At 42.3% G+C, this 12369-nt stretch overlaps 1 non-coding gene across 1 annotated transcript; it reads right to left on the bottom strand.

Annotated features, from left to right (window-relative positions):
* Window positions 1-12206: 12206 nt before the first annotated feature.
* Window positions 12207-12340, bottom strand: LOC115475236. Its single transcript, XR_003943006.1, has one exon. It is a non-coding gene; the product is annotated as a small nucleolar RNA SNORA50 (small nucleolar RNA).
* Window positions 12341-12369: the final 29 nt, after the last annotated feature.

The following is a 12369-nucleotide window of genomic DNA, read 5'->3' as shown; positions in this document are numbered from 1 at the left end:
CCCCGTCCATCAGACTCTTCATAGACTGTAACCATGCAGAAATATATTTGTAGCAACATAAAGGTGAGAATTGGGGATTGTCTCATGTGCTTAAGCTATCTGAATATTACCTACACTTTTAACGTTTTTCATCAGCATGTAATTACCATGCTGTACTTATTAGTTTAATATCATCGCTCCCTTTACTGAGAGGGCTGGGAAATAGATCAGTGTTAGTGGAAGAGGCTGTAATGTTTTCACTGCTATCACAATGGCTTCTGGCACTTGCAGTCCTGTCGGTCCATCTTCATAGCTATATATATGTAATGTAGTAAAGGTAAGGAGTGACAAGAAGTCTGGTGACCTTTACAGTACGTTTTGAGTAGACAGGTCAAATGTGCCAGTCCTAATATTCCACTGTGTTCAGAGACCTGCACAGCATCTGTCCAGTTGGTCCAGGTTAATGTTTCTTTGAGTTAAGTTTCAAGAGTAAGCCACAATTATAGTGGTTTAATCCTGCGCTGATAGTATTGAATCGGTCTATACCAACTCTAATACTGCTGACCTGGATGACTTGCTTAGGGTGACGTAAATGCAGCAATTGTCTCTGTTTTATAGTTACTGCTTCCAGTGGTAACACCTTGCATTCTAAATCTGTTTTTGTTCACCACTGTCTGGGTGAAGCTAAAGATTCTTAGTTTTTGCATTTTACTTTCCTTCCCCTGATGGGGCCCCCCCCCCCCCCCCCCCCAAATTAATGTTGATTTCTCTTTGACACTGATCTTCTGGGAAACCATAGCTAAATTAAATGTTTCTGTCCTTGGAAGTGCCCACCTGCTAGGGATAAATGAGCAACTTTTTCCTCTTGTGTTTGGTTCAGCACTTGTGAAAAGAGGATAAAATCAATATATTTTCTTGCATGCGAGCCAGAGAATGGTTGCCTACTTCTGCATCATTTGGGCAGGGCTGCCGAGAGGGGGGGACGGGGGACAAAATTCCCCAGGTCTCCAAGGGGGACCTGGCGCCGCAGTCCCACCCGCCCTCCATCATCGTCCATCTGGCACCGGGCCTCCTGCATTGAAATCACAGCGCCTCTCACCTCCATGTGAAAGCGCTGCAGGCAGCAGATCGCCTCCCTACAGGCCTCCATCCCTCCCTGTGTCCCACCCTTGTCTGACTTAACTTCCACGAGGGCAGGAGGCCCGATGGGAGGTGATCTGCTGCTGCCTGCAGCACTTTCACATGGTGAGAGGCACTGATTTCAATGCAGGGGGCCCGGCCTGGTGGCAGACGGAGGGGGGAGTGGCAGCGGCGGCAACCTCGGGGGTGGAGGGGGAAGCAGCGGCGGCGACCTTGGGGGGGGGGCGGTGGGGCCCCGGGGGCAGCCTTGCCCCGGCCCAGTCTCTCGGCAGCCCTGCATTTGGGAAATGTGAGCTTCAGGGTTAAGAAAAGGATGTATGTGTGTTATTGTACTGCGCATTATCACTGACCAATGTTGCTAAATCATGAAAATTCTTCCCTTCTGTGAACAAAATAGGATGACTCTAGGAGTGATGGGTTATTTGACATAACCATTCTGTAAGGCAGTAAGATACTGTATAAGTTAGTGGCAGTAAGGCTCTGACCTCTTCTTGAGAAACTGTGTACTACAGCAGTGTGGAAACATGAATCAGCCCACTTGTGTCTGAGCAAACGGTCCAACAGAAACATTGGTGTAGCTACCACATAGTTCCATAAGGGGTGTCCGTACATCCTCCAACAGTCCATTTTTACTAGTTTCCATGACTGCTGGTGAGGTATGGTATGATTTTTATTGTAGCTGAGGCTACAGAAAGGGTGAGTACATAGAATGGACTAAAACAATAAAAATTCTTGTTATATACTGTAGGCCTATATAGAATAGGGAAATCCAGAAGTAAGAAAGTTATGTTGGGAAAATATTGTACCAGACTGTATATATATATATATATATATATATATAAAGGATTTGTCCCATGTACCCATGTATAGGCCTTTTATAAAATCATCCCAGGTCTTACATGTGTAAGAATATGTGCAGTGTAAAGATGGTGCGTATTTTCATACATTTTGCATGTAGGGTGTGTCACAATTTATGCATATATTTTACATGCTAACATTTGCCCCTGCCCCTGAGCAGGTGAAGATGTCTGCAATTTAAGCCTAGCTGCGGTTTCTGCCGATTCACCCTTAGTATTTTGTAAAACAGACACAGGTGCTTATCTTTATATGTGAAATCTTTTTTTATTAATATAATACAACAGAACAACAAGGTAATAATACAAAATTCCAACATATACCATACTACCCCCCCCCCCCCCCACACACACACACAAAGGTGCAATACAACAGAAGAGAGGAAGTAGAGAGCTTTGACTCTTATAGCTCTCCACTGCCAAGCGCAACAATTAAATCCACCTCAAACCCTGCCATCTTCCTTCCCTCCCCCCACATGTCTTAAGACTACAAAATAGTCCACAGGTTACTCTGGAAGTCTAAGGGGCCCTTTTAATAAGCCATGGTAGGATACCACATGCCAAATCGATCCTACCGCCGGGGTATTTCCAAAGTTGGCGCACACAGTTTCCCACAGTAGAAAATAATTTTCTACCGCGGGAGGCGTTCCTGGTGGTAATTGTCAGTGCAGCCATATTGCTACACTCTGCCCAATTACAGCACGAGTAGTGCGTAAGCCCTTACTGCCTTCTGAATAGGTGGCAGTAAATAGACACTTGCTGATTTTAGTATTGGCACACAGCCGTTTAAAGGCCTTTTTCGTGCCACAATAAAAAAAAATGGCCCAGCGCACACAAAAACAAGCAGAGACTACTTTTTACTACAGCTTCGTAAAAGGGTCCCTAAGTGCTTTGAAAATATGCCTCTTCATGTACTATTAACCTAGGTGCTCTAAGGGTAGAAATGTGCCTGTTTTACATTCCATTTTAAAAAGTCACACAGGCGCCTAGCCAAGGGGCTCATTTTCAAAGCACTTAGACTTACAAAGTTCCATAGGTTACTATGCAACTTTGCTTTGAAAATACACCTCCACATGTAATTATAAAATACTATCATAGATCCTGCAGAATTAGCTCCTTCATTGAGGTTGCTGACATTTTACATGTGCTGTTGAGCTGGCTTAAATATTAGTGCATAAATCGTGGCTCTAACCTTGCTTCACTCAAATGTCTCCCCTGAGCAAACGTACTTGAGTTCCATGCAAAATATGTGCCTAATTGCACCATGCATATTTTTAAGCATGAGGTAATTTTATAAGCCTTTTAAACATGAACAAATCCAACATTTTACACACACAAAAAAAACCCTTTTCCTATATGTTTCCTGCTGTGTCTGTGTGTATATATATACATATACACACACACACAGTGCTACGTTTACTTTAGACCAAAAGATCTCAAGGATGTCTAGATACAATTATAATACTTCCTTCACCACTCTAGACATTCATACACAATAGATATTGTACAAATCTTCATGGACCTCAGCCGCGTTGCATGGCTATGGGTTCCCTAGCTGACAAAAATTCAGATGAGTATTTTTACTAGATATAAGTTCATATGATAAGTTTTTATGGCGTAAAATATTTCAAGACTGAAGGAGTGTGAGACATGGTAGTAAAAGTTGATAACCCCATGCAACGTGGCTGAGGTCCATGATTTGTACAATATTTATTGTTTTTGAATGTCTAGAGTGGTGAAGTACACATAGTGCCGGCAGCAACACCATTAAGTTCACTTTTGCCGTAGCAGAAAGTCACAGCTGGCTGCAACATGCATAAATATCTTTACATGTATGTAGGCAGTATGAACTTCACAGTAAGGTTCCACTGGGGAAAAAGTGGCATCCAATGCAAAAGCTCACGGCCAACAAAGGGGCCCTTTTTACTAAAGGGTTGTTGTGTGGCAACCCAGAACTATCGCTGGTCCAACGCAGGTGCCGGTGGTAGTTCCACATGCGCTATTTCTGGCACTAGCAGAAATATTGAAAAAAATGTTTCTGCAGGGGGTTACCCAGCAGTAATCAGGTAGTGTTGTGCGCTGCCCAGTTACCATTGATTTAGCGTGGAAGCCCTTACTGCAACCTCAGTGGGTGACGGTAAGAACTCCCACCCCCAAAATGGCTGTGTGGCAAGTGCAAACTTACCACACAGCTATTTCATTTTTGGTTTTCACCCACTGCAATAAAAGGGCCCAGGCGCACCTCAAAAATGGCGGCCGCCACTGGCGCAGGGCCCCAAAGAGATTATAGTTTATGAAGTCCAAAGTTCAGAGATACAATGCTTTTAGAGGTCACTATGCCAGGGCTTCCCTAACCAGTCCCGGAGGACCCCACAGATTTTCAGGACAGCCACAATGAGTTTGCATGAGATGAATTTGCATATACTGAGCCTTCAGTGTATGTAAATGTATCTCATGCATATTCATTGTGGCTATCCTGAAAACTAGGATTGCATTTCTGAAGTAGGCTGTGAAAACAGTAATCTTTTCATTACTTTTTATTCTTTAATTTTTTAGGGCTGCATTTTTAAACAAGCCTTTGACAAGACAGCCAACTCTTCAGCTTGAATATGTTTTATTCTCCTGTGTGTTCTATTTCTTTCTAATCTGGTGTGAATGCTTAATTTTCCTGTCATTATTGGAGTTCCTTTCTTTTTTTTTCCCTAACAAATTTTAGATTGTACACCGCTCTGCTCTGCCTCAGCAGCTACAGCGGTCTAGAAAAGTTTAATAATAATTTGTGATTAAAATTTGTAATTGCAATTAATCACACAATTAATGGTATGTATTTATTTTCATTGCGACTCTGGGCAATGAAAGGTTAGGGGCCCTGTTTATTAAGGCATGTTAGCATTTTTAACACACCTACAATTAGCATGTGAGCTAACCGTGTAGACACCTTTAGGGATATTGAATACACGTACATGGTTAACGTGAGTTAAAAATGCTAACGCACCTATAACGCTTTTTAATAAACAGGGCCCTCAGTGACCTCCCCAGAGTCACAAGGAGCAGATGCAGTTGGAATAACAATAAATAAATATACCTTTAATCACACAACTAATCACAATTAAAATTTTAATCAAAATGCAGTCCTACTGAAAACCCAACTGGAAGCCCTGCACTATGTCCTACTGAGGAGGACAACACTACTCTTATAAAATAAGGACTGCAAAAACTCCTAAAATGCTGGAAGCTGTGGTCAAGTTTGTCATCGTCAAAAGCATGAAGTGTTGCTACACAGGTTTGCTTTTTTTAGCCATGTGATGGTCCCTACAGCAATTGGAAGTTCCATTACAAATCTAAGGCTTTATAGCTATAGATGTATGCACCATATACTGTACATATGTACATTCTGAACTCTGTTGAAGAGCTGTAGCAAAGAATTTGGTATTTAGAACAGGTTTCGCTTTGTCACAGGTCACACTTCTCATGCTGTTGACTAAATGTTTTTCTGAGAGTATCCCAAGAAAAGAAAGACAGAGGAAAAACCTTCCACATTCCTGTTGTTATCTTAATTGTATTTCATTTTTGCTCTACATTCCATTTTTTTTTAGGATCTGTACAAAAATTATGTAACGAAACTTTTTTTTCATAATGGAATCAAGAGGTACTTCTGAGTTGTGTGCTTTTTTAATGTTATTATTTCAGAGCTCAGTAGGGTATTTTTGTTTTCAACAAAATTATTTTTGATTTGTTTCCATTGTTAATTTATTTTAAATTGTGGTTGAAGCAATAGAAAATGGAATTATGGATTGTGCATGACAGTGTCTTGAGTGTAAAAATTCTTAGTTTGAAACTTGGACCTAAAATATTGCAAATAAAAGTTATAAATACCGTTTTAATATGCGTTATGTGCAGCTTGTGCTGAGTTTATCTATAACCTCCTGTAGTCACAATTCTAATGCTCAGAGGAATACAAATGATTGGCCTTCTAGCACTTGGAACGCTGATGTTTCTTATAAAGCAAATTCACATTTCTTATAAAAGTTTTCTTGAGGGCGTGAACCTGATGCAGAAAATTATAAGCATTGAGTGGCTTGACTTAAAATATGGTAGAGGTCTAACAATGCAAGATCTATCATTTCTGTAAAACAGCTATTTTAAGTTGGGTGTTACTGATTAGCTTGCTAGCAAGAAGTACTACTACTGCTACTTATTTGTTACATTTGTACCCCACATTTTCCCATCTTTGTAGGTTCAATGTGGCTTACATAGTGCCGGAGAGCAATTGCAGACTCCGGTGTATACAACTACAAGGTGAAGTTGTGATAGGGTAAGGTTCAGGTGGTAGGACCACATAGAGGAATCATTCTACAGGAGAGTTTAATGATGGCCATTATCATTTCTATACAGCTGCTAGACATATGTAGCACATATAACAGACAATCCCTGCTCAACAGAGCTTACAATCAAGACAAACAAGTAGAAATAGTTGTTGATCTGCTGTTTGAAGTTCTTCCCACAAATTAGGTGTATCTGTAGTAGTTGAAAAGCTCCATACTCCTACCACTTCCTGTTTGGCACTGTGGTGGCAGCTGGATGAGGCAGGGGCAGGCTGTAGGGATAATGGGAGATGTACCAGCAGTACAATATATTTTGGCTGTGCTGCACACCTAGGTGATGGATGATAGTCATAATGCAGCCCATAGCTGAGTAGAAAAATAAACAAAAGCCATGGCTTGTTGGTTCTGCAGCGATCTGACTGTCCCATTATGCCTATGTTAAATCTTTTTGAAACCCCCAATTCACCAGTTGATTCTTTCCGTTACCTAAGCGTCATCTTGGATTTTCATCTGACTTTAGCCCCTCAAGTGTCCTATCTTTCCAAAACCAGCTTCTTTGTGCTCTGCCAACTATGTTCTATATGCCGCTGTTTCAATCAGAATACTTTCCACTCCCTTGTCTTGTCCCTTCTAGTCTCAAGACAAGACTACTCTAATATTGTCTATCTTGACTGCTCCCGTGTTAATCTAAGGAAACGCCATACTATCCAGAATACAGCTATTAAACTGATCTGTCTTGCAAAGAAATGTGGCCACATCTCCTCCCTTTTGCAAAAATTCCATTGGTTACCTATAGAACAGGGAATCCTCTTCAAACTTCTTATTGCTACTTTCAAGGCCTTCAGATTAGGAACAGCAACTATTTAGCATCCTTTACTGTTCCCTACTCTCCCATTCACCTCCTCTGCTCTATTAATGATTTCCACTTGGTACTACCAGGCTCAAAATCTGCCCAACTTGAATCTACTTATCACCATGCCTTTTCCTTTACCATATCTTTCTTCTGGAATTCTCTTCCTCTGTCAGGGCTGAATCCTTTAAAACTTTCATGATTGCAATTAAACCCTGGTTATATCACCAAGCTTATATAACACAACCACTTGGAGTTACATGATGACTGTATAATGAGTGGACTCTGGCTGTGGCAACTCATCTCCCACTCATAAAACCTTCTGCATTCAGCACCTAAGCTTTATGCCCCAATCTGATGACCCCTACTTGACTGTTTGTACATTTGTCCTTTAGATTGTAAGCTCTTTGAGCAGGGACTGTCCTATGTTAAATTGTACAGTGCTGCCTAACCCTAGTAGCGCTTTAAAAATGTCAAATAATAGTAGTAGTTCTATAGAGGAAAACCAATTGGGTTGTGGTGGAAGTTTCTCTGTTCACTGGCGATGGCTGGAATACTCACTGGTTTGTTTTGTGGGCGATGAGTGTAAAAACGAGGCAAGAGGTCTCTGAAACAGCTTATACAGTGTGTCACGGTAGTGCAGTTTCATACTACTTTGCAGGAAATGAAGGATTGCTTGGCTACACAGGCCACTAAAATTGCTGACATGCATCACATTGAGGCGCAGGAAATGGCCACTGATCAGCTACGAGAACAGCTGGCACAGATGCAATGGCATAATGCTGAAATGTCAGCATTGATGAGCAAGAGAATCATAGTTGGAGGAATAACCTTCAGTTCATTGGCTTTCCTGAATCTGTGCTGGACAAGGACCTTATGGCTTTGTGTGAGTGGGAGCTGCTTGCAGGCCTAGGCCTGGGCGGTGAGGGTGGCCACATCATGGTGGAATGAGCTAACAGACTAGGGCAGCATGTAGCTCAGGGTACCAGGCCTAGGCCAGTAATTTTTCGGGTCCTCAACTACGCTGATTCTATGGCAATTCTATGAGCCTATCACGCCTGGAAGAGCCTTGAACTGTACAATTCTAAGGTATTGCTGTTTGAGGACTTCTCTGCAACAGTTGAGCATTGGTGGAGGGAGTTTGCTCATTGTTCCCAACTCTTTTACCGCAGGGTGTGATGAAGTTCTGTTCCACAGTTGCTGACTTGAAATCTTTTATTGGTATCTTGGCGCGTTTTGAAGATCCTTTATGAGCAGTGTATGCCTTTGGAGGGGAGTTCTTTCCTGCTAGAGAAGGGCTTTCATTGTACTGATATGGTACCAGCCCTCTTGGGGACTGCTGGACTTCCACATTGTAAGGCCTCCTTCATTTGACAACTTTGCTGCGCTCTTAATGCGAGTCGTGCAGAACCTGGATTGCACTTAATGTTGGACTTTGTTTCATCTGATCTGATTCTGTGTTGGTTTTTGAGTTTTCTGTTTGTTGGTGTAAAGGAGTGGGGGATGGGGTTTGAGGGAGACAATGGGAGTTTGTTGCCTGAGGGGAGGGGTGGTTGTGGGATGGTTAGGTGAATGGTATAAGAGTATGGGATGACTAGTATGGTGTGATTGGAGCGTGGATGGTTGTGTTGGACGTGTGGATGGAAGTATTGGTGGGCAACGCCTTGGGGATTAGTTACTGTGACTTGGTGCAGGTGGTGGGAGGGTTTGGGCTGGGGCCCTCCTACTGGTTTTTCCTATTTTGGTAGTATGGTATACTGACCTGTTATGGGCTCATTGAAACTTTTGTTGTTGAATGCATATGGGATCCATTCTCCTGTCAAGTGAACTAAAATACTTGCCTTAAAAGAAGCAGGTGGAAGTTGCTTTTCTCCAGGAAACCCACCTATCTGAATTGGAACAAAAAAGTTGTGGAGGGATTGGGCCTCTGCCTTTAATGGTAAGTAGCGGAGGGGTGGCCATCATATTATGGAAGGGGGTGAATTTTGTGGACCATAAGGTCTTGATGGTTGCTCTGGGGCAATATGTAGTCATGGCGGGCGAAGTTAACACCTTAGTGGATTGTCAACCAACCAGTCCACCTTCTTCTGTCATTTTAGTAGGAGTGTTAATTTTATGCTTTCACACCTGCACCTCTTGGATGCATGGCACATACTGCATCCCCTGGATTCTGATTTTACTTTTTATTCCAGGGTCCATAATGTGTATACTGGAATTGCCTTTTTTTTTGGGGGGGGGGGGGGGGGTCTCCTTTTTTTTCATCTTTGGCCTCAGCCGATATTGTTCCTATGGTTCTATTGGACCAGTCTGCTTTGGTGTTGGTTTTTCATTTTTGTGATGCTTGAGCAGTACGTGCCTGGTGTTTGAATCTTTTGTGGTGCCAAGATTGCCACTTTCAACAGTTAGTGCATACCCAACCTGTGGAATAAGGCCCACTCAAAGTTGCCCTTTGGCTACACCACTGCTACACATAGAGGTGCAGTCTCTACCCCAAAAAGCAGATCTTACACCCTCTGTACTCACATTCTCTTAGGCTAATATTTAAAGGGTTTATGCTTCTAACTTTTGATAGTTTAATTCTTTGAATTGGCTCTTTGAAAACTGATGCTCAGTTTCACCAGATTCCTAGATTTAGGAGCGTAAATAATGGGTGGCAACAGGGCCAGATTAAGGGCAGGGAAAAATGGTAGGAGCTTAGCTCTGATTTTTGGCAATGAGCTCACTTTTCAAAGATCCAATGGCAGAGATGAAAGAGAAGCTGTAGCTGGGTGGCAATCGCAAGCAGGTGCTGTTGTACAGAGCAAACTGACCACTGATAGAGAAAGCTGAATAGACATGATGGCATCCCAGAATGATTTGATGAGGAAGAACTAGTGTCAACATAATTCAGTATGACTGTGGTAGCATGGCTCAAAGCTAGCTGCAAGACCTCACACAAAGGAGACACACACAACAAAAGTTCCTCAAACACAGTTCCAATTCCAGTAGCCTGCCCCAGTTTTGACTACTCTTAAATATACAATAACTTCCTGTATCATAACCACATTGCCAATAGTCAAGGGATAATTAGCCTACCTTGGCAGTCTTCAATTACCTCACCTGTGATCACACAATCCTAGAGCCATGGACTTAAGACTTCTTATGCCATAGGAATGCAAGGGTCTATGCTAGGGCAACTCCTCTTCCTTGGAACTCCCCTCAGCTAGTACTGCCAAGCCAGAACTCCTTGAGGATCCTTGCTCAGACTCCTCCTGGAAACTGCCCTCGGGGCCTCCCTGCTTAAGGAGGGTTGATGACTGGAGATGGCCTGACATCAAAAGGTTGAAGCCAGTTTCCACAGCAGCCGCTGCCGCCATCTTGGTTTGTTCAAAACACTAGCAAACTGGATTTTGCATTCTGTTGGGGGGAGGGGGGGAAGGGCAGGGTTATATTTAAAATGTATTTATCAGTGCTCCAGAGCTTGTCTTATTTGCAGTGCTGCGCTATATGCCTTTATTTTTGCCCACTGTGTGCAAGCTGTAAGAGTTACAAACCTGGGGAAGTTACTATTGTTTGTGGTTTAAATACCTCAGTTGAGCTGCAGCTGTTAAATAAATCGATCCATGGGAGAGAGAGGAAAAAAAGCTTGCCTTTTTAAAAAAAAGACACCTATAATGATTCCAAAATACAAGTTGTTGCAAAAAATAAAATGTTTTTTTTTCCTTAACAGAGAGAATACAAAATCTGCTTTACTGTTGTTTTAGACAAAGATGGCAGAAAGCTCTGCTGACTGGCTTCCGCCCAGATAATGGGCCAAATAGAATCATGCTGTCTCCTGTCATCAAACTCCTTAGACTCAATGGGCTAGCACCACCCGCACTAAGACTGCTTAACGACAACATCAGTGAGGGCGGGTTCTTTGATATAGACAGTACATATATTTTATATTCCTTTCACTAAGGCCAGGGCATTCCATGAATTTATCACCCTTTCCATGTAAAAGTATTTCCTTAGTTACTGAACCTATCCCCTCACCTAAATCCTCTGCTCCCTCATTCCCAGAGTAACCAGCTTCTGAAACAATATGGTATATCTCACACTTGCAGAGTATTTACCCATGGTCCTTGAGGCACCCCAGCCAAAGTTTTCAGGATATGCACGAGTATTAATGAGAGATTTGCATTCTTCTACTTAAACATGTACTTTTCCTAAGTACTTTCAACACCACTGCTTAAATCCATCCGGGGGGGGGGGGGGAGAAAGAGAGAGAGAGTACCTTTACACACACCCTTCCCGGAAGTCTGCAAGGTAGCTCATGCCTGCAGTCTCAAAACTGCACAATTGACCAATTGCCCCTCAGCTGTAGCAAGCAGCGATTGGAGTCATCTGGCCCCACCATGTCTAACTGTGTAAGATCATTACTGTCCCAGAAATGTGAACAGGTGTTCTGAACCCAGTCCTCCCACCACCTAGCCAGTCAAATTTCTAAGGTTGCATGCACTGCCACTATTGTATGCAAAATCTCTCATGCATATACATTGTGGCTATCATGAAAACCAAACAGCTTGGTGTGTCCTGGGGACTAGAGTGAGAACTCTTGATCAAGTTTTTTTTTTTTTTTTTTTTTTAATTCTGTATTACTGAAATGAGTAGAGCACAAAGATGGCTACTTGTTCATATTTATGACCCAGTGAGGGGGGGGGGGGGGGGGTCAAGTAATCTACAGTGCCCAATCAAGGCTAGTTCCAGGGGTCTGTGGTGGAGGGAATATTTTAGAGATTTATTCTCTCCATTATGATAATCTGACCTACTACTAGGAATGTAAAAAGCTCCCGTGAGTGTATTAAATTGTATTTCAATATGGTAGTAAAGCCTGTGACTACCAGCACTTTGTTCTACACTGTGTTGTAAACACTTTGCATCATGAAACAAAGTGGATGGGGATTTCTTTGTAGTGTGTATTACTTGATATTCCATTACTACCTTAAATCAAAAGTGTAGAACTGCAGTTTAAGCCTTTACAGGGGGTAAGAAAAGCTCTTTGTTCTAGTCTTGTATTCATGAGCCCTAATTACAGAACAATGTAGCTTACTTTTAAAAGAACAGCTAAGTGTTTGACTCAGAAGCTCCAGTTATAACAAGCTAATGCTCTTGCACTGGTGCTTGGCCACTGAAGGTATGAAAGACACTTCAGAAGTTCAAAGACAGTGCTAATAAAAAAAAACAAACAAACCCAAGACAT

The sequence above is a fragment of the Microcaecilia unicolor genome, chromosome 7 (genome assembly GCF_901765095.1).
Source record: "Microcaecilia unicolor chromosome 7, aMicUni1.1, whole genome shotgun sequence".
Taxonomy (NCBI): Eukaryota; Metazoa; Chordata; class Amphibia; order Gymnophiona; family Siphonopidae; genus Microcaecilia; species Microcaecilia unicolor.
Note: the sequence above shows the minus strand (reverse complement) of the source record. Positions and strands in the feature narration are given on the sequence as shown.